General features: G+C 37.1%; 2 long non-coding RNA genes and 1 other non-coding gene across 3 annotated transcripts; 2 read left to right on the top strand and 1 right to left on the bottom strand.

The window, feature by feature from the left end:
* Positions 1-9,862: 9,862 nt before the first annotated feature.
* On the bottom strand, positions 9,863-11,506 carry LOC121763048. The gene is made up of 2 exons (XR_006042336.1): positions 10,278-11,506; positions 9,863-10,144 (listed from the first exon to the last, which is right to left on the bottom strand). It is a non-coding gene; the product is annotated as an uncharacterized LOC121763048 (long non-coding RNA).
* Positions 11,507-11,643: 137 nt separating this feature from the next.
* On the top strand, positions 11,644-12,429 carry LOC121763051. The gene is made up of 2 exons (XR_006042339.1): positions 11,644-11,709; positions 12,192-12,429. It is a non-coding gene; the product is annotated as an uncharacterized LOC121763051 (long non-coding RNA).
* A 1,267-nt stretch (positions 12,430-13,696) lies between these two features.
* On the top strand, positions 13,697-13,801 carry LOC121763139. The gene has a single exon (XR_006042382.1). It is a non-coding gene; the product is annotated as a U6 spliceosomal RNA (small nuclear RNA).
* The last annotated feature ends 279 nt before the right edge of the window (positions 13,802-14,080 follow it).

Genomic DNA, 14,080 nt, shown 5'->3' with positions numbered 1-14,080 from the left:
GAAAGAGGATTCTACATTAACAAGGGACGAGGTGGTGGTGGCGCAGAGAGCGTTGCCGTGCCTGAGAAAGGGAGGGAGGGGGAAGAGGAAGCTCCACAAGAAGGTGAGGTTCTCGTCTCCGATTATCATCTCTGGTAGCCAGAGAGGGACTCCAGTTCATTAGGGAGAATGTTAACAGCATTTGTGGTACAAAGTTAATTAGTAGTCCTGGTTTATTAGGCTTTGCTCATGTTTACATGCCAAGCCATGTGTAAATCCAATCCAATCCAATACAACACTTTTAAAAGGAACTCATGAATTTTCTTGAACTGGACCTCTCCAAATTCCTCTTTATGTATACATTTTACAAGGAATAACAGAATTTGTGGTAAAAGGCATTTCGTTTTAAGCACTTATTTTGAAAAAATGATACTCCTTCCGTCCTAAGATATTAGACTCGTATAATACCACTTTGGGGTGTCCCAACATACTTGAGTTATTTCTATTTATGGTAAAAATTTACTTTATTACCAACTCTACTTACACCACTAAGCAACACCTCCTAAATTCTTGTGCCAAAAGAAATGAGTCTAATATCTTAGGACGGAGGGAGTAATAAATATTTAAAGTGGAGAGAGGGAGTAAAGTAAGAGAGATAACAATGTAGAGAAGAATCTCTATCCGCTTTAACTATTTATTATCACTTTTACCAAAATGAGTGCTCTAAACAAAACGTTTCTACTACAGTGGAACGGAGGGAATATATTTTTCTCTTTTACACGACTAGTGGTATATACTCTCTTCGCCCAATTAAATATGAAATATTTGTTTTTCGTCACAAGATATTATGTAAAGTTGTTTTGTGAGTTAATGAAAATAGAACAATGTAAAAGAGGGGAAAACGTAGAAATGATTTCGCTTCCACTTTAGAAAACGTTCCCCTTTTAATGGGACAATCCAAAAAGAAAACATTTTATTTTTATGAGATTGAGAGAGTTATTCTATGATCCACTTATTAAAGAAATGAAAATTTATTCCGTCTCATACTATCAATTATCCTTTATTCTTTAATCTTTACAAATAGAATATTCAATAATTACAATTAACCAGGTCCTACCATTGATATTATTAATAGCAATTTGCAAACAATAGTTCTCTGATTCACAGTGATAACAACATTAGAGGGAAGTCGAATATTATAACGCATATGGTAGCTCGAGAGATTTTTCACAAAATTCTAACTTTATCATTTATTTTTGTAAATTAATTTGATAGACGGAATGTAAATTGAATCGCTATTTTGGAGTCTATTACCAATATTTAGGCCGACACACGTCAATTTTAACGAAAAAGTAATTGTTACGCTATGATTACTAATTAAGTCTTTCTTCTATTCAACCTTTGTATATTAATTGTGGTACATAGGATTCTTAAATCTTTACCCATAAGCTTTATTGTTGAAAGATTGGGATCGAAGAAGAATTTGATAAGAACGCAAGTTGAAGAAGATGAACATCCTTTTTGAGAAACCGAAATTGGAAAACTCTTATTGATCAAATTGCGGATGTATACAACTGATTTTCGCTCTCTACAATGAGCTAACAAACTAGCTATTTATACTAGAACTTAAGTGAAAGAGATCTTCACAAAAGTTTGTTGAGTCAGTTCGTATCCGCCTCCAACGGCTATCTTGCTTTCTCCTTGATCAAGTTATATTCTTTTCTCCTTGATCAAGCTACATTCCTTTCTCTTGATCAAGCTGTCTCCCTTTCTCTTTCGCCTTGATCAAGCTGCAGCTCCACCGAACGTACATGCCTTGATCAACCAATAATGCTAACAATCACCACCTTGGCTGGTCATGGCTTGACGAACTCAAAATCTCGTAGTATATAAGTTGACTAGCATGCAACAATACTCAAACTTATCTTTGTTCAACGACTTGATGAGCATGTCTGCAGGGTTGTGGGCCGTGTCAATTTTTATCACCTTAACCCTCCCACTCTCAACTTCATCTCTAATGAAACGGAGTCGAACGTCGATGTGCTTGCTACGCTCATGAAACATTTGATGCCTAGCCAAGCAAATCGCCCCATTGCTGTCACAGTGAACAACAACTGACTTCTGATCTATGCCAAACTCTGAGATCAATCCAAGCAGCCATTTACTCTCCTTCATGGCCGAAGTGAGCGCCATATACTCAGCCTCTGTAGTAGACAAAGCCACTACACTCTGCAAACTAGACTTCCAGCAAATGGCAGAACCATACAAAGTGAAAACATATCTAGTCTGGGATCTCCTTGTATCAACGTTTGCTGCATAATCTGAGTCACAGTATCCAATCAGAGGGTCCCCTTTAACTCCACCTTCTGATGTAAATAGGATTCCAAGATTATGTGCTCCATTTAGATATCTCATTATCCATTTCAAAGCACTCCAGTGCTGCCTTCCATAATCAACCATGTATCTGCTTGTGGAGCTTATGGCATGAGCAATGTCTGGTCGTGTACATATCATCATGTATATCATACTCCCAACTATGTTGGAATAGGGAATCAGTTCCATTTCTTTCTTTTCCACCTCATCTTTTGGTTTCTGATATCTTGTCAGCTTGAAATGAACTGCCAGAGGAGTAGCTGTACTCTTCATATTGTCAGCCTTGAATTTCTTCAAAAACTTGTTGATGTAGTCAGTTTGGAAAAGCCACAGCTTCCCCTTACTTCTATCTCTGACTATATCCATGCCTAGTATTCTTTTGGCAGCTCCAAGATCTTTCCTCTCAAAGATGGCACTTAGCCGGCTCTTGACCTTTCTTATCTCATTGATGTCCTTCCCCGATATCAACATATCATCTACATACAATAGGAGATATATGGTCTCCTTGTTCTTCTGCTTCTTGACAAAAATGCAGCTATCATATAGAGATCTACAAAATCCAAGCTTAGACAGATTTTCTCCAAACTTCAGGTACCACTATCTACTGCTTTGTTTGAGACCATACAAGCTCCTTTTTAGAATGCAAACCTTTCCTTCTGATCCAGGAACCTCAAAGCCCTGGGGTTGTGCCATGTAGATAGTTTCTTCAAGATCTCCATTCAAGAAGACAGTCTTGACATCAAGCTGCTCCAGCTCCCAATCTCTCTGTGCTGCTACAACCAATAGAACTCTGATAGATTTATGCTTCACAACTGGTGAGAATATTTCATTTAAGTCAACTCCTTCTTGCTGATTGAAACCCTTGGCCACCAACCTTGCCTTGAATCTGATGTTGTCTGTCTGGGCTGCCTCAATTTTCTTTTTAAACACCCATTTGCATCCTATCACCTTCCTGAACTCTGCCTTATCAACAAATACCCATGTTTTATTCTTGAGAAGAGAGTCAATCTCCTCCTTCATGGCTTGAATCCACTGTTTTGATTCTGGACCAGAAATGGCCTCTGCATAAGAACTAGGCTCTGAATATTCCAGTTGCTCAGCTATGTGGAGAGCATAAAACAACATTTCAGTGTCTCTAAATCTTGATGGAGGCCTGATATTTGTTCTTCTAGTACTATCCCTTGCCAACTGATAGCCAATGAGATCTTCCTGAGCATCTGAGCCTTCTGCTACAGGCTGATCTGTGCTTTCATGTGTAGGATCAATGATCTCACTTTGACTTTCATCAACATATGAGTCATAGGGATCAAGATAGTTATTCCCAGCAGTTTGAGCACCACCATTCTCCACCTCAAAGTGAGGATCATTATCCACAGCTTCAGAAACTGATTCAATTTGTTTCTTTTCATGAAGAGGCATTTTGTGCTCAACGAAGGCCACATCCCTACTCACCAATATCTTTTGGTTACCAGGTTCTAGGCACCAGAGCCTAAATCCCTTCACATTTTTTTGGTATCCAAGCATGATACATCTAAGAGCTCTAGCATTCAACTTCCCTTGCTTCTAATGTGCAAAGGCTAAACAGCCAAAAGGCTCCAGTCCGCCATAATCTGACTTCCCACCATACCATCTTTCATCTGGGATTGCTCCACCTATTCCAGATGCTGGGCATTTATTGATCAAATAGGCTGCAGTGGAGACTGCTTCTGCCCAAAAATTTTTTCCTGCTCCAGATGAACTCAGCATACACCTTACTCTCTCAAGCAAGGTTAGATTTATTCTTTCAGCAACCCCATTTTGTTGAGGGTTTGCTGGGACAGTCTTGTGTCTCTTGATCTCATTTTCTTGGAAAAAAAGATCAAACTCCTAGGACAAATACTCTAGTCCATTGTCTGTTCTCAAGACCTTTGGTGCTGAGCCTTTTTCATTTTTCATCTCTGTACACCAATCTTTGAATGTCTTGAAAGCGTTAGACTTCTCTTTTAGTATGTACACCCAGACCTTCCTTGATCAATCATCAATGATTGACATGTAATATCTCCATGCACCCAAACTCTTGACTGGTGCAGGGCCCCATAGATCTGAATGTATATAGTCTAGAGGAGATGAGGAGGTGTGTTTGCCTGCTGGAAAGCTTTGTTTCTTGAACTTTCCTAGCAAGCAATCCTCACATACTTCCATTCTTTCCTCTGCATTGGCCTCTATCAGGCCCATCTTGATCAATACTTTCAGACTACCTTCTGCTGGATGTCCTAGCCTTTGATGCCACACTTTCAAATCTGGTGTGGAGACTGAATGTGACTCACCTTCAATAACTGCGGCTTGAAGATAATATATACTACCATTCCTTTTAGCAACCATCTTGACCTGGGAGTCCTTGCAGATTTGCATTTCACCATGCTGTGATATAAAGGAATATCCCTTCTTCTCCATAGTTCCCAGAGATATCAAATTCCTTTTGACTTCAGGAATATATCTTACATCAAATAGCACCTTGATAGATCCATTATCTACCCTTATCATGATGCTTCCAATCCCTCTGATGCAACATGTTTGATTGTTTCTAAGAAGCACAGTGCCATGTGCCTCCCTCATATCATGAAACCATTCTCTTGTGGGACACATATGTAAAGAGCAACCAGAGTCCATGATCCAGAATCCTTTCTCACACTTATCTGTCACATTCATCACCTCAGGCACTTCATCAGCTTCATCATTCACGTTATTTGAGTGAGAGTTCCCTTCACTGGCCTGCTTCTTCTTCCAGACATAGCAATCACGCTTTAAATGCCCCGGCTTCTTGCACCAATGGCAAGAACAGGTCTCTTTTTCTCCAGAGACTTCAGCATTTGAATCTTCATACTTCTTCTTAAACTTTTTTTTATTGAACTTCTTAATATTCAGGGATTCTGGCTGCTGATCAATCCTCTTAACTGCCCATTTCTGCAATTCCTTGGCCATAAGAGCAGCATGAACCTCAGCAAACGTAATATGCTTGTCTCTTCCATACAATATGGCATCCCTCATATGATCATACGAATTGGGAAGGGCATTGAGTACCAAGATGGCTTTATCTTCATCACCAATCTTTACATCAACGGCCTCAAGATCATCTATAGATTTGCAGAAGTCCTCTAGCTGCTCATGAATTGGCTTATCTTCCAAGAAACTATATGAATAAAGCCTTGTCTTCATATATAAACGGTTAGCCAAGGACTTAGCCAGATATACCTCATCAAGTTTCTTCAAGATTCCAGTTGCGGTTGTCACGGCCTGCACCTCCCTCAACACTTTGTCTCCTAGGCACAATATCACAGCACTATGCACTTTAAGGAGCATTTCATCGTGCTTAGCCTGAGCCTTCTCGTCGAGGACAGGAGCCTTTCCCTTCGAATCTGCGTCAGCTGGGGTGATAGCAGCAGCCAAGCGCTGCTGCACAAGAACGGCTCGCATCTTCATTTTCCATAAGCCGTAGTCGTTCTTGCCCGTAAATTTTTCAGCCTCCATACGCGCAGCCATCTCTCTAAGCTTCTTGTTCGCTTCCCACAGACGGTGCCAATTGTTGAAAGATTGCAATCGAAAAAGAATTTGATAAGAACGCAAGTTGAAGAAGATGAACACCCTTTTTGAGAAACCGAAATTGGAAAACTCTTATTGATCAAATTGCGGATGTATACAACTGATTTTCGCTCTCTACAATGAGCTAACAAACTAGCTATTTATACTAGAACTTAAGTGAAAGAGATCTTCACAAAAGTTTGTTGAGTCAGTTTGTAACCGCCTCCAACGGCTATCTTGCTTTCTCTTTGATCAAGTTATATTCTTTTCTCCTTGATCAAGCTACATTCCTTTCTCTTGATCAAGCTGTCTCCCTTTCTCTTTCACCTTGATCAAGCTGCAGCTCCACCGAACGTACATGCCTTGATCAACCAATAATGCTAACATTTATGATGATATATTTTTTGTTAATCGGAGATTAATTTTATCCTCAAATAGTACTCCTTATGTCAATTCCATTAAAAAATTGCTAAATTCCTTATTTACCCTTGCCTTCAATAAAAAATTGCTAATTTCCTTATTTACCCTTGCCTTCAATATATATAAGTTAATTTTTTTAATTTTATATATAGTGATAAAAAGAAAAAAAAACAACATAAATGATTGCATAGTATACTAGAAAGGAGAAAATTGCAACAAGCTCCCATTAGAGAAAAACGGGCCAAAATATCCCATTATGCATTTACCCACCAACCATATCATATGACCTAACAATAAAAAATTTAAAATAAAATTCTCAAGATACTAAACATTTGAAAATCCGCATAATTTAATCATAAACACACACCCTACAATAATTTGCTCATAAAAAAGATGTTATTAAAATTAATCAATAATGCATCACATGAATAGTGTACTCAACCGTGGCATCCCCACTCTTAGGATCAAGATCATGGGTTCGGGCCTGCATATAGCCACGGGCCCACCGAAAAAGCCCGGAGCCGCCAATGACAGGCATTTCTCTTACGTGATCAAACACAAAATTCCTTCCCAAAATAGTAATTGAGCTTCCATTATATTTCCCGGTTGTGAAGAAGAAGTTCATAGCCATCAGCCCGAACTCCTCTTGTGAAGCCATCCCTAGAACCCTTGGGCTTTTCCCACAGCCCTTGAGCTCAGTTCGGGCCCTAGGGTTAGCGGGTTGTCCATCATGTTGACTTGCCCGAAGCCCATTTTAGTAACGGGCTTCACGATGGGCATCGATGAGGGTGGTTCCCGCTTTGGAGTGTGTGTAATTTGATGAAATTATGGGAGTTAGGTTTGTGGTTAAATAGAGTTTGAGAGTAAGGTGGGGGTTTTGAAATTTTGCTCCTTTTTGGAAGAAATATTTGTAGTGGGTATAATATGTATATTGTTGTGTTTTGATCAATTTTGCTCTTTTTGGAAGAGATATTTGTAGTGGGTATAATATGTATATTGTTGTGTTTTGATCAATTTTGCTTGTGTTAAATATACGAAATGAAGAGTTTGCAAATGAACGCAAAAAGAAAATTTAGGTGGATTTTTATTAATGTATTCGTGCTCGTGATAATTTAATTACAGAGTCATGATTCCAACCACTAAGCACAAGGGACTACATTTTGGAAATTTATGTAGTCAAAGTCAAAGGTGTTTGATTTTTGAAGTTGATTTGGGAATGCTAGAAAAAAGAGATTTATACTTTTATTTGCCTTTCAAAATTCTTAGTACCTGCCTTTCTTTCATCAAAAATAGTTTTAGCAACTATACCAATTTTAATGCAATATTAATAAAATAAAACTAGAAAAAAAAATTGAAGCATTGGTATCTCGTTTTCCAAAAAAAAATTGAAGCATTGTTATCTCATTTTCCAATTAATTAGGGTCGGAGTGTAGACGAAGCGAGCAGAGCTCAGGAACAGGAAGCCCGTTATAAAGCAGTCTACTAGAAGTCGAAGACTGCTGGCTTGAGAGAAGGCGGCCACTCTCGGGAAATACGACAAAATTTATATGCTTTCTTTTTTGCTTTTAAAAAAAAAAATTGTGGGTAGGTTCAATAAGCGCAGAGGAGATGAAATACACTGAAACGAAGACTTTTGAGCCGAATATTGGTCCGGAAAGGAAAAAGGCGAAAAAGGAAAGTCTAACTACATATGGTACAAAAAGAAAATCCGATTTCGGTAAGAATTGATCTAAATAGTAGTTCATATCAATATCCCTGTCATGTTTTTTTCTTCAATTTCTTAGAGAAAATGGGAATTCACTTTGTCAATTATCATGGCTGTTTTTTTTGTTTTTTTTAATTTCTTGGAGAAATGGAAGGCACCTTCATTTTTTTGTTTTTTTTCCCTTAATTTTTTGGAGAAAATGCGAGTCACCCACTAAATATGTTCAAATTCATAAATTCCATATCAAAACAGAGAGTGATGATTATATCATGAGAAATTTACAAAGGAAGGAATTCAGTGCCACCTCCTACAACGTGCGAAGCCTATATCTTTTCTTTAACGCTAATTCTTATGTGAATAATATGTACTACTATAAACAAAAATATTGTGGTGTAGTACATTTTATAAAATAATTTCAAACTTATTATATCGTCTTATTAATTGATGCGTTTTATTTTCTGTAATCGTTTTAGAAAAATAATATTAATAATTAAAATGGAGAAAGAGTAAAGTAAGAGAAAAAATAATATAGAGAAATTTTTTGTCTATATTAATCTCTCTTTTAATTTATTTTTTCTTCAATTTAATTATTTATTTTTCATCCATCTTATAAAAATATGGGTAATTAAAATGACGTGGGAATTGATGAATAATTGGTATATATGGTCGCATAAAAACATAATGAGAAATAATATTCCTTTTGTAAATTACTTCATTTACACACTGAATGAAAAATATTTTTTAAGGAGTACATAAATCTTTTGTCCCCATGCGTAAAATATCATTGCTTCTTTTAGTTGACTAATTCGAAATGAGTCATATATATGTCATGCATCATGTTTGTTCCTTTTAAAAGCATGTATTATTAGACTGTAAAGGCTCTACACTAAATGTTTCACAAGCCACCCATTATGCCACTATCAAAATTCAAATACTATTCATTTTCAGGTTTTATTTATTTATTTTGTATTGTAGAATCTTTGTTAGTCCCTCGTTAAATTGAAAATTCAAGAAAGAACTCAACAGAGATAAACACATCATAATATTAATCTTCAAAAGTGTATCTTTATAGTTCAACAATTAGGTGTTTACATAGACAAAGAATATTCAAAACATAAGAAAAAATAAAATTTAAAAGAAATATTAAACTAGAAAAGAATAAACTAAAAGAAAACTCTAATTAATAGTAGGAAAGAATATCAAAATCATATAATATTGGTCAATAACTCTCCATCTACTTTTTTTTACTGGACTAGAAAAGCATATACATATCAAAACAACGTAAGGACTTTAGAAAACTCTAATTTACAGAGTGAAAGAATCAAAACTAATTAAATTCAGCCATGGGTTGCTTGTAAGGACTTTAGGAAACTCTAATTTACAGAATGAAACTGTAAAGCCCGTACTTTTTAAGTACTAAATTAAAAAAAAAATGTCGCGTATTAGTTAAAATGAATTTTTGTCGTCATGCTATGTTTCTCGTTATTTTCTTTATAATGGAGTATAGTATTTACGTGCTTGGTATGAAATGAGACGTCCATTTTTTTAGATGTTGGATGTTACTAGGAGACGTGTTTGAAAGTCTCGTTGAAGTAATGACGTTGATGTTGCTACTTGGCATGATTGAATGAGATGGTTGAGATGGATTTTATAGTACTTGGCGCGTTTAAATCAAGGATCGGTTGAGGAATTAATATTTGGAACAACACTAAATATTAATTGTTGCGTTGGGCGATTTTAATCTTTGTTGGAAACGAGATGACGAAATTAATTAAAGTTTTCCGTGAACTTTAATTAATAGAAAGGAATGCGAGAATGTAAAGTATATACACTTGGACTTCTCAAATAAAATTGGAGTCCAAATATTTTTATAAAAATGGCTTTGGGCCATAACAATCAAAAAAGTCCAACAAATAAATAATTATACAAATTTGGGCTCTGCAACTAAATGAGCCCAAACAATTTAATTAAAGTTGTGAGAGATGTCTTTGAGCCCAATTCCTTCATGGAAAATTTTGCTTGCAAGCCCAAAAACTCTTCCTCTCCTCGTTAAACGCCATGGAGACTCCCAATCTTCCATCTTCCACTTTCCATCTCCCTTATTCAATTCTGCAAAGAAATCAAAGGGTCACCCAAGTTCAATACATTAGCTTCTTCACTTCTCTCCTTCCCTAATCACATCAACAAATTCTAAGCAAACTAGAGAGAGCCGAGAGAGAGAGTAGATGAGCTTTTGATTCACCGTCACAAGTCACGGTAAATATCCATTCCATCTTCCTTTTTGATTTCCAAGTGTTGATCACGGATGAGAACTCATTCTCTTCTTATGAAATTCACGGCAGAAACAATCTGCCAAGCCAAGGAGTTCACCCCTTTCGGCCTTACAAACTCCTGCCGCCAAGCTTAGTTCTCAGCGAGGTAAACCCCGTTCCAATCGATCAAGTATTTTTCATAAGCATAGCATATCAGTACATATCATTCTGCCAAACTCACCCCCACACGAACAACTCAAACAATAACATCAATCGAACATAACCAATTGAACACCCATAACAGAGTAATTGAAAACTGACAACGAAAGAAGATAACTTTGTAATGAGAACTTATCTTTCGGGACGGTTCGGAGTTGTTTCGGGGCTGTTCGGAGATGTTTCGGGGGCTTCCGTGTCGTTTCGAGGTTGAATCGGTGAGGAACGGTGGCTGTCCTAACAGCAAACGCGCAATGCAGTTGCTAATTGAGAAGGACGGCGACGCTGCGAGACCTTCGACTGTACAGCAGCGGCAATTTCTGTTGTGGAACAGCGGTGGTGGCCCTGACCCCGTCGGCGAGCAGCGGCGTTTGGGTGAGACGGCGATGACTGCTCAGTGGCGGCCAATGAACAACAGCGGCTGAACAGCGAGCCGAACCAGTGAGGGCAGCGGCGGTGGCTGCTCGGATCAGCGATAATAACGACGGTGATGGCTGCTTGGTACAGCTGTTGCGTCATGACAGAGGGCGGACACCCGGCGGCTAATTGAGGTCGGAGTCGGCGTGAGAAGGAGTATGCGATGGGTTAGAGATTTCTCCAAATTGGGGGATTCCTCTTTTGTGAAGAAGGGGGAGAGAGAAGTTGGGCGGATGGGGGAACGAGGATCGACTCCTCAATTTCTTTTGAAATGGGTTTTTTGAACTTGGGCCATCCTAATTTTATTTGGAGGAATAAGGTGGGCTGGCATTTTAATTAAGGTGGGAATTAATTTAAATTCTTGGGCCGATAATTTAATCGTGGGGGTTATTTAATTAATTTCCGAATAATTCGAAGGTTGAGTAATTTAACCTAAGTCCGAAATAAATATAATTTCGAATGGAAATAATTGCTATAATTTACTTATGCGCTTGAATGATTTTGAGGCTTCGTATTTCGATACCGTGGAGGAAAATACGAGGAGCCAACAGAGGAAGTATTGGTGAAAGCGGCCGACCGGCGTCGCCCGCGACGCCTTGGGCGGTCGCCGAATAATCGAAAATGAACGTAAACCGAGAAACGAGATAAAAGACTTTAACTAGAGTGCATGCATTCTAAATGTTTTCTTTCTTGAGATTGATGTGTACTCTAATTTTCTCAAAAAGGTTGTTCGCACGCTCGTTAAAGTCGGATCAAGAAGCTTGTTAAGGAAATTACTAAGCTTTTCAGGTGGGCTCTATTACTTAAACTCCTTTATTTGCAATGATATGTATATGGTGAGATAAGGGTGATTTAAAATGTTATGTCATGCCGTATTTTATGTTTTGAATTGCCTATCTGATTGTCTACTAGAATAATGTTCTACTAGACTTTGATGGTTAACGAATTCGGGTCTAAGCCCTACTTAGGCTAGTGCACTGATGGGGATCATGAGCCGTCCTTTGGGTCGGCCGGTCCAGTGATCGAGTTTGTGGCCACATTCTCGTTTCACATGATGGTTCAGATATGGTACATGATGGAGGATGATGATGATGGGCTGCGCAGCCATGTTTTACGATGGAAATGATTTTAGTGTTTCTCGGCATTTTTTTAAAAGTAAAACCCGAGTTTCACTCAATGATGGCTTGACATACCTTTATTGATAAAATGTATCTTGAGTTCACTGAGTGCATCAAGTACTCAGCCCCTGCATGTGTTTTCCCTATGTGCAGGTTGAGCGTTGACGAGGATGGAGGATGTTGAGAATTTGGACAAAGACCGCATTCAATAAATGTTCTGGTTGCTATTGTGTCTTCATACATAGTAGTAGCTAACTCTCAAATGCTTCCGCTATGCCAAGTTTTAAAACTCTTATGTTTTTCTTTAATCTGTTGGAATATTTCCCTAAGAACCTTGTTGCTTCGTGATTCCAAACTATAAGTTGGTAATAAAGTTTCATCTTTTGATTTACATGTCGTACCCCTTGATTGTTTCCCCTTTCTTCCCTGCTTCTTTAATCCTCCCCTAGTCATGATCAACCGTGTTTTCTATCCTTAGGAAGTGCGGTCGTGACAGAAACACAATCAAAACTAGTTAAATTCAACCATGGGTTGCTTGTGAAACATCTATTTAGGTGATTATTTTGTTAAAATCTATTCATGCAATATCACATGTTACATAAACAACACTTGAATTAAATCATGCAATTGACATATAAAACCCTAAAACATGTATTTTACGGACAGAAATCGATACCCTGATGATTCTCCAAATATAAAAACAAATATTAAATCACTTCACTCACATTCAATTATAAAACAAATATAAAAAGTCTACATATTCTACTAACTTTTCCAATCCACTATTCTTTACAATTTTTAAAACTCGTGCCCACTATTATGGGACGGAGAGAGTATTTTACTTTGTGAAGAAAAGTAATGGAGACTCATTAAAAGTATTAGTTTTATATTGGACTGTGAGTGCAAAAAGTTGGTGGAATATGAGTTCTGCATACTAAAAGTGGAATAAAGTAAATGGTTTTATAAAGTAGACAACCTAAAATGGCAAAATGGCTCTTTAAATGGTAAACAGAGGAAGTATCATTTCACACTTTTATGAGGTTGTATCACCAAGAAACATTACTAGAGTTGTCAAGTGGGTTGGCTTGTCCAGCCCGACCCAGGTCCATGTATGAGGTGGGCTGTGCTGGGCCGGGCTTTTTAAAAAAAATTTAAGCTCAGCTCGGCTTAGGCCCGCTTGCCATGTGGGACCGGGCTGGGCTTTGTTTAAATTTTTTATTTACGTATTTTAAAGATATGCTAAATATATTATATGCAAAAATAAACATTTACACTAAATCGAAATTTAAATAGTGTGTTTAAATTTATTTACTGACTTTGTATTAATGTCATTTTTCATGTTCTTTATTTTATTTAATAGTAAGTGCATAACTAAAGAAATAACCTATATTGTTAGTTTTGTTAGTAGATGATAGCATATGAGTTGACGTAACATTTTTAAAAGTATAAGTATATGAACTAACTAACAAATTTAAAAATTTCTATAATTATTCATCAAATATTAAGGTTTGAAATTGTAATATTTTTAAAGATAAACTTCCGAATCATCTTTTTTACATTTTAGATAACAAAAATATAAGAAAAAATTAGATGCAGTCAAGATTGAATGTTGCATTCATGATTTGGATTGAAACTTGTGCAGATATTAGACTATTACTGTTTCAGTTCATTCGGACACATCCAAAAAGTTGGAACGATATAGACAAAATTAACATGTCTCATGCACAAAATGACATGCATAAATAGAGAAGAAATATATTACTCCTTCGATCCCCAAAGAGTATGAACTTTGGGTTAGGCATGACTTTTAATTTATTATTGGTAAAGTAAGAAAGAGATGGATAGATAAAGTTTTTTTAAGTGTTGTTAGTGGAGAATGAGTCTCACCTCATTAGAGAGAAGAGAGTTTCCAAAATTAGAATGTTCATACTCTTTGGGGAGGGATGAAAAAAGAAATAGTGCATACTCTTCAGGGACAGAGTGAATATTATTAGTGATTAATCATCTAATTATATTCAGGGACAGATTGAGTATTATTAGTG

The sequence above is a fragment of the Salvia splendens genome, chromosome 13 (genome assembly GCF_004379255.2).
Source record: "Salvia splendens isolate huo1 chromosome 13, SspV2, whole genome shotgun sequence".
In the NCBI taxonomy this organism is placed as follows: domain Eukaryota; kingdom Viridiplantae; phylum Streptophyta; class Magnoliopsida; order Lamiales; family Lamiaceae; genus Salvia; species Salvia splendens.
The sequence above is the reverse complement of the archived record's forward strand: the minus strand, read 5'-3'. Positions and strand labels throughout refer to the sequence as shown.